Source organism: Pagrus major, chromosome 2, assembly GCF_040436345.1.
Source record: "Pagrus major chromosome 2, Pma_NU_1.0".
Classification (NCBI taxonomy): Eukaryota; Metazoa; Chordata; class Actinopteri; order Spariformes; family Sparidae; genus Pagrus; species Pagrus major.
In genome coordinates, this window is record NC_133216.1 from 16031322 (window position 1) to 16047436 (window position 16115).

The following is a 16115-nucleotide window of genomic DNA, read 5'->3' on the forward strand; positions in this document are numbered from 1 at the left end:
AGCCAGTCTTTTAATGTCCCGTACATCATATCCATATATATTAAAAGTACTAAAAGCAGGTGTCACATCATGTCAGGAAAGCATCCCCTGAGAAATGTAAAGTGTGGCATCTTTAATAATTCAACATGTGCTACCCAAGTGTTAATGTCACTTGAAGGCAAAAGGCTGCTCTCAACCTGCTTCTCTCTCTGATGCATCATGAAAATAGACATGAAAGGATAAACCATGCTCTCGAACACAGCAGGAAGTAAGTCGAGGTGTCAAGCAGTGAAATGGGGAGATCAATTTCCCTCGCCCCTTGAAGATTAAGTCATCGGTCACAATTTTGCTCATGATGCAGAATGTTGGAAGGCCTTTCTGATCACCGCTGTTAGTATCATGATCAGACTGGTGTCTCTGCATAGAAAAATGCGTATCAGTTGTTCATTTAGCTGAAATCCGATGCCAGAATGCCACAACACTTAAACACAACAATATAAGACCTTGACACAATTAGACAGTATAGAGAGGCGAGTCCCTCTCCCTTCCAGTGGACCACCATGGGACCCTATTTCAGAAAAAAAAGTAAATGCAGCGAGACAAATCATTTTTTTTATCCTGTTTGAATTGTGCCATGAATTATACATACAACGTTTGTCAATTTTAAAAGGTCATTTTTCAACTCAAGAAAGTCCCAGTTTGTCATAAAACTGATCAAGTATAAGACTGAAAATACATAATTAGAAAGACTACACACACCAACAGACGTGTGAGTGACATTTTCTCATTTAACACATTCACAGAAGCCAATCACCACAACTCTGTAGAGCCCTGTAGATTAGCTAGCTTGCAAAACTGAGTGACTGCCAGACTTGTTGTGATTTTTACCTTTTTTCATACTTTTTCTGTGCTGGGTCACGGTTGTGTTAAGGTGTGCGAGATGATGTAGTATTAGATACGACTGCTTAGAGAGATGACAGGAAATGGGATGACATGCAGCAAAGGGCCACAGGTCAGTCTCTCTACATCTACAGTACAAACAAGCTACATTATAACACAATCGACAAATGACTTTCACTTTTCATGTTATGAGTGCAAAAATAAACTTCAGTCTCATCTCTAGCCATCTTAATAGTCGCCACACTGTACTAGTTGATGAAAATAAGATGTTATCATAGATGAAGTTGAGCTGAACCGTCAGTCAAAGTGGAACCTGGAAAGAATTGACTGAAAATTCACTTCACACCACTGAAATCCAATAGACTAGAGTGTAGTTGATAAATTAAAGTTACCGAACAACCGAAGCAGGGGGAGCATCTGTGTGAACTGTGATGTGTGACCTAATCAGTCACCCAATCAGAGGTGAAATGTAGGTGAAAATTGATTTAGCCACTTGTCCGTCTCCTTTTTGCAGGAGCATGCTGTTTCACTCTGTGACTGCTGTCTCGGCCTGCTGAGGGATACTGATGATGCTGACTTTAGCACTACACTACAGTACTCAGGAGGGTTTAGAAGAATGTAGAATATAGGAAACTAAAACCAATACATCATGTACAGTATGTGGTTGTTCATAACTCCCATTAGGTTTTCATGTTTGGCTTTATTACTGTGTTGAACACAGAGAGGTTGAAAATATTCGTACTTAGGGATTTTTACGGTTGTTGAATACGCTTGCAAAAAACTTTTGTTTGTTTTCCAAACTTGCGCACATCCTATAAAGCATAAAACCATCCTCTCGGGTAGCTAGATGAAAATAAAAGACATTCCCCCTGAGTAATGGGCCTTTTCTGGGGCCTGTGAGCTCACTGGCAATGTGCCCCAAAAGGTGGTAACAGCAATCCACATTGTTCAGAGGATCCTGTAGATGTGTCATTACAGCTGATTAAAGCTCCAGCTCCAGGTGCTGTTGTCTGTGCTAATGGCTGTTATAGCAGTTTCACACTGCCTATTCAATGCCCTTAGAGTCCCGCACTTCCAACCATCTGTGTCTTTATTCTGTTTTAGGGCTCAGTCACTGCCTGGCTGGCACTTTTTCTTCCTTGTCACCTGGCGTCAACTTCACCTTTTTTTAATTTCTCTTTTCTTTTCTAGGCTTGTCTTCACGTACATTATTTTCTTTTTAATGCATGATGATGATTGTGCCAAAGCCCTAAAGCCTCAGTCCATCCCCTGCCGTTCATTTGGCCCACATACTGCGTGGAATGATGGCACCACATCAATTTTGCTGAGTGTAGTGTCCCGATCCCCCCAATTATTGCTGCTGCTTTTCTTTTTGTATACTGTACAGAACATAAAAAAAAACTTTTATAAATAATATAGTATAGCTTTCTGGAGAATTGGCGTAGGGAGCATGCATGTAGGAGCCAAGGAGTGTTTGAAACTACTCAGTTATCTCCATGCCATTAACTTCCATTGTGCTCACTTTGCTCCAATCATTAGGGAAAATGTCACTCGTAAAACATGTAGTAAGTATTATTTTAAGATTTTTAAACCTGCATTTATCAATTTCTGACTACTAGGGGACAGGAATACTCCAAAGCAGACTGGCAGACACACAAACTGACATTCTATACAGTATTATGGCCCTAAAAATCTCCTTTTATTAAATATGACAGAGTTTGAGCAACATTACTATCTCATTGGAACTGTGTAAGTCCAGTATTTGGGAGCCTCTTAGCTCTGATTTCTTGAGTATAATATCTGGGTCTCAGGATAACTTTGTCTGTCTTCCATCTGGTACTGGGGAGGCAGCGTGCTATGGGCCAATCAGAGCTTATTTTGTGAAAAAGGCTTCCTTATGAAAAGCAGTTGATTAGAGCTAAATTGATGCTAAACTGAAAGCTGCATTGGTAACAATTTAAGTTTATCTCTCATCAAAAACTCATCAAATGGATGAGATTTTATAAATTATTCACTCAGATTTCTACTTTGTGCCCTTGACTGACAAATATTTATTCCAAATGACTAATTTGTACACTGAATATACTTTTTTTGTCGCCCTATTTGAGTAATTCATATCCTGAAATTAATCAAATTAATGAATAATAAAGTGTGATTCAACAGATCCACACTGCAAGAGAAAGAAAGCACGCATGTCTGACCTTTCAAGTTCACATTTGTCCAATTCTCACGCTTGTTTTTCTCTTTCTTTTCTTTTACTATCCTGTCCTTGAAAGTGTCACTATGATTTTATGTCCCCTCAAACATGTTTTCAGGCAGCTCTCTCACCATCTTTACAATGGACTTTCTGTACTTTATCGCTGCAAACAAACACACTCCATAACACCTACCGATTTCATGTCTTTCTCTTTTCCAATTCTCAACCATTTTCCAAACCACACTCCCACATTCAATTTTGTCTGTTGTTGTAGTAGCAGTAGCAGTTTTCCATCATTCTTCTTCTACCTTTCTCCATCTTCTGTTACCTCCTTTTCTGATGCCAAATTCTTCTTTGTCCATTCTTCTTTGTCCTCTGGAGAGCTGCAGGCATGCTGAGCAAAGTCCTCCCTCATTCCTCTGAGGCCATTCAGCATTCTATTCAGTGGTGTGTGGTCCGGACCTGGGCTGACTGCTGAAGGTACACAACTGTACATACAGCCAAGTTTCTGTGACATATTTGTATCTTACTTGCAAACTGAACTGAGCTGAAGCGGACTGCTAGAAAAGAGTCTTATGGGCTGGTGCGATGCTTCAGACAGCAGGAAATGGGATGACATGCAGCAAAGGGCCACAGGTCAGTCTCTGTACATCTACAGTACAAACAAGCTACATTATAACATAATAATCAAATAACAACAACAACAAAAGAAAAATCATAACCAGATACTCAGATACATTTTCTGACTGCCCAGCTCATGCCCACACATCCCCTTAAACATTCACTACTAATACATATTTTGTGTGACCTCTAGGTGCTGATACAGTTCACTTGGTTAATGTCATTGTTATTTGTGTGTCGGCCTACCCAGGGAACAGGGCAGACTGCCACTAAGTATGACATTAAGACTGTGTGCACTGCTGCCAGTCAGTTGGCACAGAAGGAGCAGCTGAAGTCTGATGAAAGTGAGAAATGATTGACATGTTCACATTACTTTTATATGAATATTTGAGTGTTTGACCCAATATGCAAATGGAATGTGTGTGTGTAGACATGTGTGAGACCAGTGTGCAGTATATCTGTAGAATATCATGTATCGTGTGTTAATATATTTTAAAGTGTTATTGCTGTTTGCTATCACACAGAACTGACTTTTCTACATCATTTGCTGAGTTCCAGCTGTGATGAGATGGTGTCAGGAAATGCGGCCCTGTGCTTGGCCCACTGCCTACAGTTAGAGGAAACTGCCAGCAACCTGCTGGGCACTGATATTGTGCTGCTGCTACTGCGACACACCGCAGGGGATGCTAAGAGGACAGCTGTGCAGCGAAATGCGGCGATTGCTCTTGGGAAGTTGTACCCCTCTGAGCCCAGGTATCCTCTCACGTCACGCTACGAACCACATGCTGTTGATTACATCTAGAAGCACGCCTGAAGGAACATTGATAGGCGAGTTGAAATGTCATATTGATAATGAGCTAATGCGACAGTACGGCTCTGGTTAAAGAAGTTGGTCACACATGAGACAAATGTATGACTTCTGGTCAGTCTGATCTGAAATATTCAAATATGTGTTTATTATTTTTCTATTTACATCCCAAAGGCAGATTGGACTGAATGCATTTTTTCAACTGCTACTGTCCACGTAGAAGGTGAGAAAGAGAAACAGTTTTCATTTCATAAAAACTGGTCTCTGTTTTGGGTTCCTGTTCTAGTAAGCAAATTTTAGTTCATTTAGTCCATGAACAGTGCTGCCTGTTCTATATATATTTTTAGACTTTTCAACATCCTTTAAGCTGCAAACTATTTCCTCGAATCAGCCCATCCACTAATCGTATAAGTGAGTAATCGTTAAAGTTAGTTTCATGAGAACAAATATGTTAATATTCATTTGGAAACACCAGGCGTTAGTATATACATCTTCAGCAAAACAGTACAAGCTTCAAGTGTGTATCACATAAAAGTTTACAATAACCTCCCTTACCTTATGTCTAGTATTTCCCTTTTTTGTTTTGTATTGCAGAGTAATTTAAGTGATCCAACCCTTATTTCTATATTTCTAAAACCTGATCACTTGCTTAATTATACAGCGATGTTAATAATGGATGGCAGAAACAGACACTTTTCTGTGTTTCTAGGAACATTTTGACAGTACCTGTCGGCTGCAGAGCTCCGCTGTTGAGGATGACTTGAAGTGTAGTTTCAATCGAATGCCGACCCACTGAATGCACTGTATACTCTTTTAATTAAAGTTTTTGGTCAATTCCAGACATATTAACAAACATCGGTAACTTCATTTTAATATCCCTGCTTGTCATCAGTGTTGTTGTGTCCTCTGTGCTCTGTTACAAATTCTTATTCTAATTTTTTAAGTCTTCTTTTTGAACTCATCATTAAATCATCATTAATAATATGAATCGTTTTTAAAGAAAGCTAAGGCTGCTGTGAGAATAATCGCAGATTGGTTTGGTTTGAATAAAATTCTGCTCCTAATTGGTTAATTTACATGTACAAGGTCACATTAGCAACATTCTTGCCTGTCCTTGTTTTTCATACCCATGTGAATTTTTAAGGCTAATTACTAATTAACAAGTGTTAATAAGTGTGCTTGGAGGTGCAAGTGCAGTCAGTTTTACTGTTTTCATGTGACTGTTATTAGATTAAAATATCATTCATATTTTTAACTTTAAAGAAAGTATTTGATTTTTTTTAAAGGTAAATTAATGAATAATATGACTGAGTACACTGCTTAAACAAACATGCACCCAGTTTGAAGAGCTCACTTCTACATACTGATGGTATTTGAAGTGAGACACGGATTAGACTGATGTACCCCTGAGGATTATAAGGCTTTTCAAAGAGCTATAAACCCGACACCTACTCATCCGTCTTGAAGGCTTTCTCTTATTTGCCATTAAGTTACATTACATTAATACATTGTGTGTCCTATAGGGTCACTCTACTTGGCGCCGGTTTCTGGTATTTGTCTTATTATTCGGTTCTTTAAATGTCGGTTTGTCTGTTGAGTCTTGTGTTATAAAAATGTACTTTGTCATCTGTCTTTGGATTCTTTAGATGACATTACTGGAGGGACAAATCATGTCCAACAAATTTGCGGTTTAAAGACTATTTACAGTTGGACTAAGTTTGGGATCTGTCAGATTTGAGGATTGCTTATAAACTGACAGAAAGGGCAGGAATTTAATGTGGACTATTCTTGCTGTAAGAAGGTCAGAGCTATAATATTTGCACACCCACTGCGGTGGCCTGTGAGTTGTACCCATAGAGATAAGACAAGTATAGTTACACGACATTGTGATCAAGTCTAATAAAATAACTATATATATATGTATATATATATGTATATACACATACATACATATATATGTATATACACATACATATATATATATATATATATATATATATATATATATATATATATATATATATATATATATATTCATCATTATACAACACTGGGTTGCATATAATGAAATTACAGAACATACATATAGTGATTTATATACAAATATACATAACACGTAGTGTAAAGGCCAGCAACAAAAATCTTGATAACACTTGAATATTGATTGAAATCTTTATTTTGAACATGAATATCAAACCAACAAAAGGGGAGTGCATAAGAAAACAGACAATTCTAATACTATCAATTCTAGAGTGTTATAATTTCACCTTAAGAAGGGAAAACAGGCAGTGTGGAGTTTTTTAGCCATGCAAGTCATGTGATTTTATGGATGGCCATGTTGGTCAGTCAGTCAATCACTTTGACTGAAACATCCCACCATCTATTGGATGAGTTGCCATTGAAATTGTGTACAGACATTCATGATCCCCAGAAGGAAGAGGCCTCCAGACCTTGATGATCCCCTGGCTTTCCTCTGGTGCCACCATGTGGTTGAAATCTTCGTTTTTTGAGAAAATTATCTCCACAAATATTGCAATGATTGCCAATAAATTTGGCACATATATCTATGGTGACCAGAGGGTGAATCCTAATGACTTTGGTAGTCCCCCGTGTAGCGCTCCAATCAGGTCAAACTTTTAATCTGTTCAGTGAGACAAGTCAACGTCTTCAGGATGAATTGGCACAAACAATTGTACAGACATTCATGGTCCTCAGAGGATGAATCATAATGACTTAGCATGACTGTAGACTCTTGTTTTGTGCTTGTCTACCTGTCAGAATAAGCAGCTTCTTTTTATTGTCACCCATAGATATACGAATTGACATCGTATTTACATTCACATAGTTATAAGCATACATGTGATATGTGGCTATTTCATAGCAACTCACTGAGGTTTGTTATGTAAAGTGAGGAGGTTTATTCATATCATAGTTGTTCCATAAATGAATAAATTTATAATTATAATAATTATTTATGTTTACTATTCTTAAAATCTATTGGCTACGAGTACCTGCAGTGACTGTAAAAGCAACTGAGAAATCTAATCCATGTATGAATGAACTAGGGAGGACAAAGGCTCCCTGTAAGGGATGACACCATCTGTGTATGTCTGCAAACAACTGATACCGTCTGCTCACTTGGACTAAACAGTAACAGGAACACTTATTCACCGGGGCTTGAATAATTGTAAACAAATCGGAGCAGAAATGAGGAGACTTTACTGTTTCACAGTAGGATTTTTCCTGCTTACAGGTATGTACGCATTTTGTTGTTTAGACTTTAGGTACAGTGCAGTATTCACTTCCATTACAGTATGTTCCAGTGTATTAGTGTCACTGCTGGTAAATATTGGATGTGAATGGATAAATGCATTATTTTTTTAAATTCTGCATTTAAATTCTTTCAGTTCTCAGTCATGAGATATAAAGACCGGATGATGAAAGTTTCATCAATGAAAAGTGACACAAATACTGGAAACATTTTTCTGGATTCTCTTTTTTTTCATTCACATGAAAATATGAATGTAAGCATAAAACAAACACACAAACAAACAAACAAACAAACAAACACATTTTGAATATTTAACTTAAAGTAGCAAATAGCAGCTGAATAGCTTTATTTACTGTTTTTAATGTTTTGGTATGCCTTACTTTTAAAGTAAGTCATACCAACACATCAAATAATTAATGCTGAATATATGCTGAATGTTGAAAGGAAAAATAATACATAGATCAATAACCACACTGTCATCTCATTTCAGTATATTTCCTATAAGTAGGTCTGTCTCCCACTGTGGCCTACATATTTGTCCTATCATTATATGATTATACTGTGAAGAAACTCTCAGCACATACAGCAGTGTCAGTATAAATAGATTTTTTAATATTTCTTCTATGTTTAACATAAAATCCAAACAATACAGGTGCTGTCATTAAGGTCGTAATTCATCATCATCATACCAAATCCATGTTTTGAGAAAACTGCCTGCTAAACTGTGAAAACATCTAAACATTTTATAACTTATCCATCAGTCACACACCAGGGGGTGTCAACATCATTAACTTTATTTCCTCACGTTGTATCTGCCACAAGAGGGTTCAAATTATTAAAGGTACCCTGTGGAGTTTTTAATGTAGTTTTGCTTGCATTCAACAAACTGTTGAATATATTTTCCTCTGCAGGGATTTTGCTGATGTAACCTGCATGAACATTTTTTATCATGCAAATGCTTCTTTGTTCATTTGTTTATTACTGTCATAGTTTTGGGTTTCTTTTAGGATGTTTCCTGTTTTATTTTCTAAGGTTTTAGCCTCATGTGTCATGTTTTGTTTCACACTTTTCAGTGTTTTCCCTCACTTTTTCCTGGTTTGTCTGCATTTTCAAACCTGTTTCCCAGTCCTACTTTGCTCCTTGTGTTTAAGCTGCTTTCCTGCCCCTGTCCTCGGGTCTCCCTGGTCTCCTTTACTGCTTTGTTCAGTTTTTGTTCTCTTGGATTCTTGTTTTGTTGTCAGCCTTTTATTGTCTGACTGTTCTTTTTGTGAATTCAGCTTAATGTCAAGAAAGCTTGCTTTTTTGATTTTCACCCTTCCCGCCATGGTGTCTTGCATTTGGGTCCTTTTTGCCTAGCCATAACAATTGCTAAATTACTGCATATAACCGTCCTGAACAGTCTGCATATGAAATTTAGGGCCCTTTTTCATTGGTCAGCTTCGGCTGCTTAATTGTTTTTTTCAGGTTCCAGCCCTACACAGATTTATAATTTGTGGTTCTTGGCTACCCATGCCAAATCAGCTAGTAAATTCCTATGTTGGACTATAAATCAATTCCTGTGCTGCAGGTAGCTACTATTAAATCACTAGAACACATCAAGAGAGACGCATAAATCCACCTTAAATCTACCCTGTTGTCCATTGTGTGGCCATTACAGCCCTCTGCATACAGCAGCAATATGTAACATGTCACCCCTGTTGTCATTGATGTGTCCTTGTGGTACCAATAACATGTGGACTCTCTCAAAAAAAATCTCTACAGCACCTCCAGTGGTCACAAATCAGAACAAGACTATTGAGTTAACTAATGGGAGGATGCCAGTTTGAGTGGAAAGCAGAGCTGGAGGGACTTCAACAGATAGAGTACAGATGAAGGTTGCATAGACCTGCAGACTGGTATGTTTATTCTGGGGATGCAGTACTGATTAGACTATTTTTCATTATATTCTCCTTCTACCAGTGGACTGCACTTTTTCTTACTGCAGCTGTAAAGCCTGATGCTGAAGCAAACATCTAAAAATACTGCCTAATTAGTAACCATCCTAATTTATCACCCAACACTCCTTCCAAGTGTCCATGATCACTGAGGGAGATGAGCCCAAATTAAGTGGGGGCATGACTGCTCCCTTCAGTCATCAAAACAGTGTTAGAAAGAAACCCAATCTCTTCCAAATTAGTTTGTGGCTTTTGGAGGAACCTGACTCCTGTTTGTGTTGAATATCCTGATCCACTGTTTATTTGGCCAAATGTACACGTCGCCCTTTATAACATAGATCAACATAAATATTGCCTTACATGATAATATCATATGTATATATGACGCAACCCCAGTTGATTCTGAGTGGGATCTTGAAAATATAGACTAAATTGATTAAATATGAATGTCTTAGATAATATCTTCTAACATTATTCTCAACATTCTTTCAAGAAGGACAGCTTTCGGGGCAGAAATTTGAGTGACATGTTTTGTTTTTTTCTGTGCAGTCAGGGCAGAAAAAGACGATTCCCAAGGTTACAACGCAGAACAAACAAAAGGCACAACTGTCACAAAAGATCTGCTTGTGAAAGAGGAAAACACAACTGGTCATGGCACAGCAGCAATACCTACAGAGAATACGCTTCAACACGCCAAGTTTCCAGGGGCGGACTTGTTTGACACCAGACCACTGGCACCTGATGAGACAACACAAACCACAAAAGCATCGGCTGTAATTGCCTCGCCGAGCAGAGAGCGTTTTGTTTCCAGAAATGGGCAAAACTCTCACACATCAACGACAGACGATCCATCAGCTGGGAGGATTCACACTGAACCAGAATTCCCGTTGTTCTCTAATTATGAGAAGATCGTTTTCTTTTCTACACAAGCTGAATTTGAATCAATGATGAATGGCAGCTCTGAGCCAGAAGTCCATTTGTCCACAGATGCACTGAAAGCCCCTCCTTGGCTTCACACACTGCTTGATAAGAGGAATCAGAGAAACACTGACTCTATTACTCTCACATCTGCTGACAGAGGGCCGGGAGTTCCAATCCTATCTGCATCTCATCCTCGTGTAATTGATAACCTGGCTGAGCCGCGTAATGACAATGATGAAAAACGATCTCAAAGCAAGGATGAAAAGGGGATTTCAAACCTGGATAGGAATGATTATCCGTTTGGTACAGTGCAATCCATCTTCAGAAGTGATACAGCAGAAGATTCAGTCAGAGGAAGCACTGTGACAAACTTGTGTTTGACCTGCCTGAAAGATCGAACACTGCTGTCCACTGAGAAATCTGTGGCTCTGCCTGCACCATCACCTCAGGACACTTCAGACTCCCCTGGTATAGAGCGGCTTGCTTTAGATTTCAGTCAATTTAAAACCCCCTTTCCCAGTTTACATCAACAGTCAACTGGAAAACAAGAAGAAATACTGAACAAAGACATCAGTCACCAAAACATTAGCAAGCATTCTAGTTTCGGAGTGAGGGAAGAACTGGTTTACAATCTGACATTTGCTTCTTTATCCTACAAGAAAACTATGAATCATAGTCGAGGCATTTTGAATAGTTCCCAAATTAAATCCGTTCTTACCGATACAGCAAAAGTTGCATTTGACACACTTGCAAGGAACATGTATGCCACTGAAGCTGTTGTCACAGAGAGACCGATTTCGACAACCACAGCATTTTATCGCTCTTCAGAGCCACTTCAGACTGTTAGGAAACCAGTGAGAAGTGGAGAACAAGAGATGTTTGGAATAAAGGTGAGCGTCAGGGACCCACAGTCACAACTGATAGATATCAATAAGAATACCGAAAATGCTTCCCACAGTCTCTCAACAAACGTCAAGAATTTATATATCCGAAACATATCTTTGGATGTCAGCAGTGGGTCAGTAAACAAAACTCATGTCATGGCTGAAAAACCTCACAGCAGCCAGGAAAGTATTCTTCCAAAAGGTATTGATCAGCGCACTGCAATCCATCCAACTTCTGCGGTCAAACATCCTGAGTCTCACTCTCTGACAGGAAGAGCGGACTCTTTGATCTCTGTACTGAGCAGCCAAACGCCAGCTAAACCAAACTATCAGACCAAAGAACCCATATTTACTTTGTTACTAAAGGATACTGCCATCAAGTTTGCATCAGTAACCACCAAGAGACGCCTGACAGATACGCAAGATTCTCACACATTTAAGAGCATTGTTAAGCAGGCTTTTGTTGATCCCTCAGGGCCAGCGAGTAAACCAGTTATGACAGAATCACAAACTCCAACTGTTACAACAGCAAAAGTTGTTGTGCCTTTTGTGTTGTCTCTTTCAGAATCGAAACAGGATTTTGATGATGACGCCTCCACGTTTACTCTGGCAACACTATCAAGCAAGCCATTTCCTGAGAGACTGACAATGAGCAAACTTTTAGGGAGTCAATCAAAAATCACTCCGGAGAGGAGTCTTGATGCTAGGAATGATAACCATGTGGCATCAACACGCCAGTCTTTTGTACAAAATAACACAGATTTAATCAGAGAGTCAGTAATAGTCCACAATCTGAAGCTGGGAGATAAAAATAAGCAGGTGTTGACTGTAGTTGCAGAAGACGAGGACAAACAGATTATCAAGACAAAGGGTGAGCAGGGCAAAGACATTAAAGAGACAAAGGAGATACTAAAGTTGGAGGAAGAAGAAGACAGCAGGGGAGATGAAAAGTTGGGGAACAAAAGAGCTGAGCTTTTTGGATCAGATAAGATGGAAAGTGGGAAAAAAGATACAAAAGAAGAAGGTGAAGGGAATGTCGGAGAGGAGGAGGTAACTTTGAGGCAAAAGAAAGAACCAGGACAAGATGAAGTAAGAGATGCAGAAGGTGTAGCCGAAAAGCTGAGAGGGTCTTTAGCTAGCAGAGAGGGAACAGCGAGCATGGAAGACTTTAAACATAGCAGGGAAATCAGGAGAGAGGACATGACAAATGTTCCCCCTGGACCAGCTACTAATTCTAAAGAGCTAAACAGAGACAAAGGGCTAGCTGTTACAAACCTGTCTTCCTGCCACAGTTTGATAAAACAGCTAGGAACAACGGAGCACAGGGGCATTCATCTGGGTGACAATATTGCACGGATTGTGGAAATCAAAAATAAGCCATTTCCCGACAAAGTGACAAGCACTCACAGACCACTGCACTCAGCTGTGAGATCTCAGACCCCCAAACTATCAAGAGTGACATCTATCCCCAAAGAGCCATACACACAGATTAAAACTCATCCGTCTAGGGGTATGCTTACAAAGCACAGAGATACTTCTTCACTTGCAAAAGAAACCTCTCAGAACAAAGTGGCTGACACTACGTTTTCAGAGACTGCTACACCAAGAACAGTCCCGAAACTCTCTCAAACATTCGTAGTTGGCACTTCAAAATTTAGTGATGCATTGAAGCCCAGAGATTCAGCAAACCCTGAGCCGAACAGTATCGGTAGCATGTTGTCACTCAACACCCCACCATTGGCAGTCACAGCTGGGTTCCTGCACGCTCAGCCCCACTTTACAGAAAACAGTTCTACTCTCAGTGCATCAATTATTTACAGCACCTCAGATCACAGGTATAAATTTGGTGCTTCAGTTTCGAAGAAAAAAACACTTTCACAGACTAAGAATGAGAGCGGGCAAGCAAAACACATTATCCCTGCGCATATATTTGAATCGAGTGTCAAGGACCCTTTAACCTCCAACATAATTGAAGATGTGAATTTATCTACATCAGTGAATCCTGCCCAGCTCCTGCAGATGTATAATGACTCACCTACCACCCCACCCACAACCGGAGCCTTGTCATTTGAGGCCCACATCTCCATTGGCAAGTTGCGGCCTCACCAAGTGCAATCAACCCCTCAGATAAGCCAGTCCTCCTCCTCCTCCTCCTCCTCCTCTGACATGACTTCAAGCCAGCCCTGCTCATTTAAACTGTCAGAGCAGACAGCCCATTCAGATGCTTTGCATGCTCCTGTTGATGATAACAAGCAGAGATCTGTACAGACCCTAATGGCATCAATGAGCCCTAAAGCAAAGAGCGATCAATTTCCTCTTGGCAGCATGTCACCGCGGCTAAACCTCATGATGTTTGGAGGTGACAGTTTACCTGACACCTATGGCTTGACAGGGCTAACAAGATCAGCATCAGAAAAAGAAGTAGTGAAGGCCAATTTCAATGTTGAATATGTAAATAGTGAAAGAGGACACGCTGAGTCCTTGTTAGGGACTGCTGCTGATACAAATCAAACTGAGGAGAATGACAGTCTGCAAAAGATAGTGACCTTGGCAGATGCAGTCACAAAGCAAATGGCAGAAAGAAGAGGGGAAAATAATGATACTCCTTTTATAACACAAACAACTGACAGGGGGAAACACCACGTCAGTAACACTGAAGAATTCAGCTCTTTGTCTGTAACACAGATTGAGAAACCAGCAGTAAAAAACACTGATGAAAATGGCCACAATGAGCTGCAAGATGTAGATGGCAATGATGAAGCAAACAACATATTAAAAACTACACCTGCTCTGCCCATCTTGTTTGCAATTCAGATCCAAAACACTAAGCAGGCAATAAATGAGGATTTTGACAAAAATGATCCAACTGGCACCACAGCATTTGCTGAGTCAAATACTCTGCCGGAAATACCACAAATGCAGGCTAATGATGTGCTTAACAATGCCTTTTCTGACATAGAGCATCATGCAGCAAAAACAACTGAAAAGCAAGATCCCTCCACACCACGGGGCACTGTGGATGACAACACTCTCCCTGTTGCACACATTAATTCCAGAAGTGACCTTCAGCTCCCCAATACATCCTCACAGCAGTCTGCTGACCGGATAATGAATGTTACCTCCGATTTTCAGACAACAGAAACTAAAACTAGTGATTTTGTGTCTCTGCCACCAGCCGGTCTCATTGTGTCCACGGCAGTTACTGAATCAGCCCTGACGATGACTGAGCATGTGCAAGTTGTTATTGAAAAGTCATCTCAAGCTGCAAATGCTGAACGTACGGTACAGTCCAGTAATCATATTGAGTCTTTGTCACTAATAAAGCCTCCCACAACTCCGACCACTAGCAAACTCACCCCTGCTGTGAACAGAAATAACACGACAGAAACACAGAGTCTAGATGAGCCTGAGCATGAAATCTCTGCCCAGGCTATCGAACAAAGCCAACACAAGCTGCCTTGTATGATCCCAACACCTCGTGTCAGTGACCCTGGACAGGGCATCCAGAGTGGTTTGTTAAATGCTGCCCACAGAGCTGGTGGGGCACATGACTCTACACCTACCATGGTAGTAGACTATTCATCATTCAAAGACATCAAAACAGCTGTCTCAACAAATTCTTTTGAAGCCGAACATCCTCTACATGAGAGGACTCATACACATACACTAGATGGAGCAGACCAACATAATATGCATGCATTACCTGAAAAGACCTCAATAAGTCAAGTGATACTTGGAGCTGTGACTGATTCTGTACCACCTACAGCGATCCCGCCTATAGACATTATTAATGAATCCAGCTGTAGGACAATTGGCTGTGCTAAATCAGGCGGGACAACTGAAACAACAATTGGAGCAAGTGAGATTGATCATACCGCTCCAGAGAAAATGGATAAAACACAGGCTGGAAATACAGGAAAAGATCATTTTAATTCAGCACACACTCCTGACACAAAACCTGAAAATGGCAACTGTAGCGCAGGCTGTCCTGAATCTGGAAAGGCTAGCCCACAGGCCACCAACCTCACCCATTCACTGCTTTCACCAGCCACCAGTAAATCTGATCATGACCCTGCCAATGTTGATGGGACTGCTACAAAAAGTGCCAACAGTATGACCTACGAGACTTCAACAAAAACATTGAGAGCACTTGTTGAAACTAATCATCTGGAGAGAGGTGGGACACTTGAGCAGGGTCAGTTTGCAGAGAAAACAGCACAAAAACAATCTCACAGAGAGTCCTCTAAAGCTCAGGAGGCTATTGCAGTAGGGGTCACTTTATCTGAACCTGAAGCAACTACTGCGCAGACAACTGTTGAGTCTACTGAGCGGACACTGCTCACTGAAAACAACACCAAAACACAATTAAAGAGAGCCAAAGCTGAGATATTTGAAGCACAAAATGCCACCAGGTCAACACGTGCTGTGTCTGAAGGGGGGGCATCAATACAGGAGTCTGGGCGTAGTCTGTTACTGCCGGAGTCTGAATCAGAGCTGCCAAGGAGGAAACACAGGAGAAGGACCTCACCTCTTTATCTCTCTGGGTAATCATATTATGTGTCCTATTAGTCTGGCATTATCTATTAATCATACGTTAACA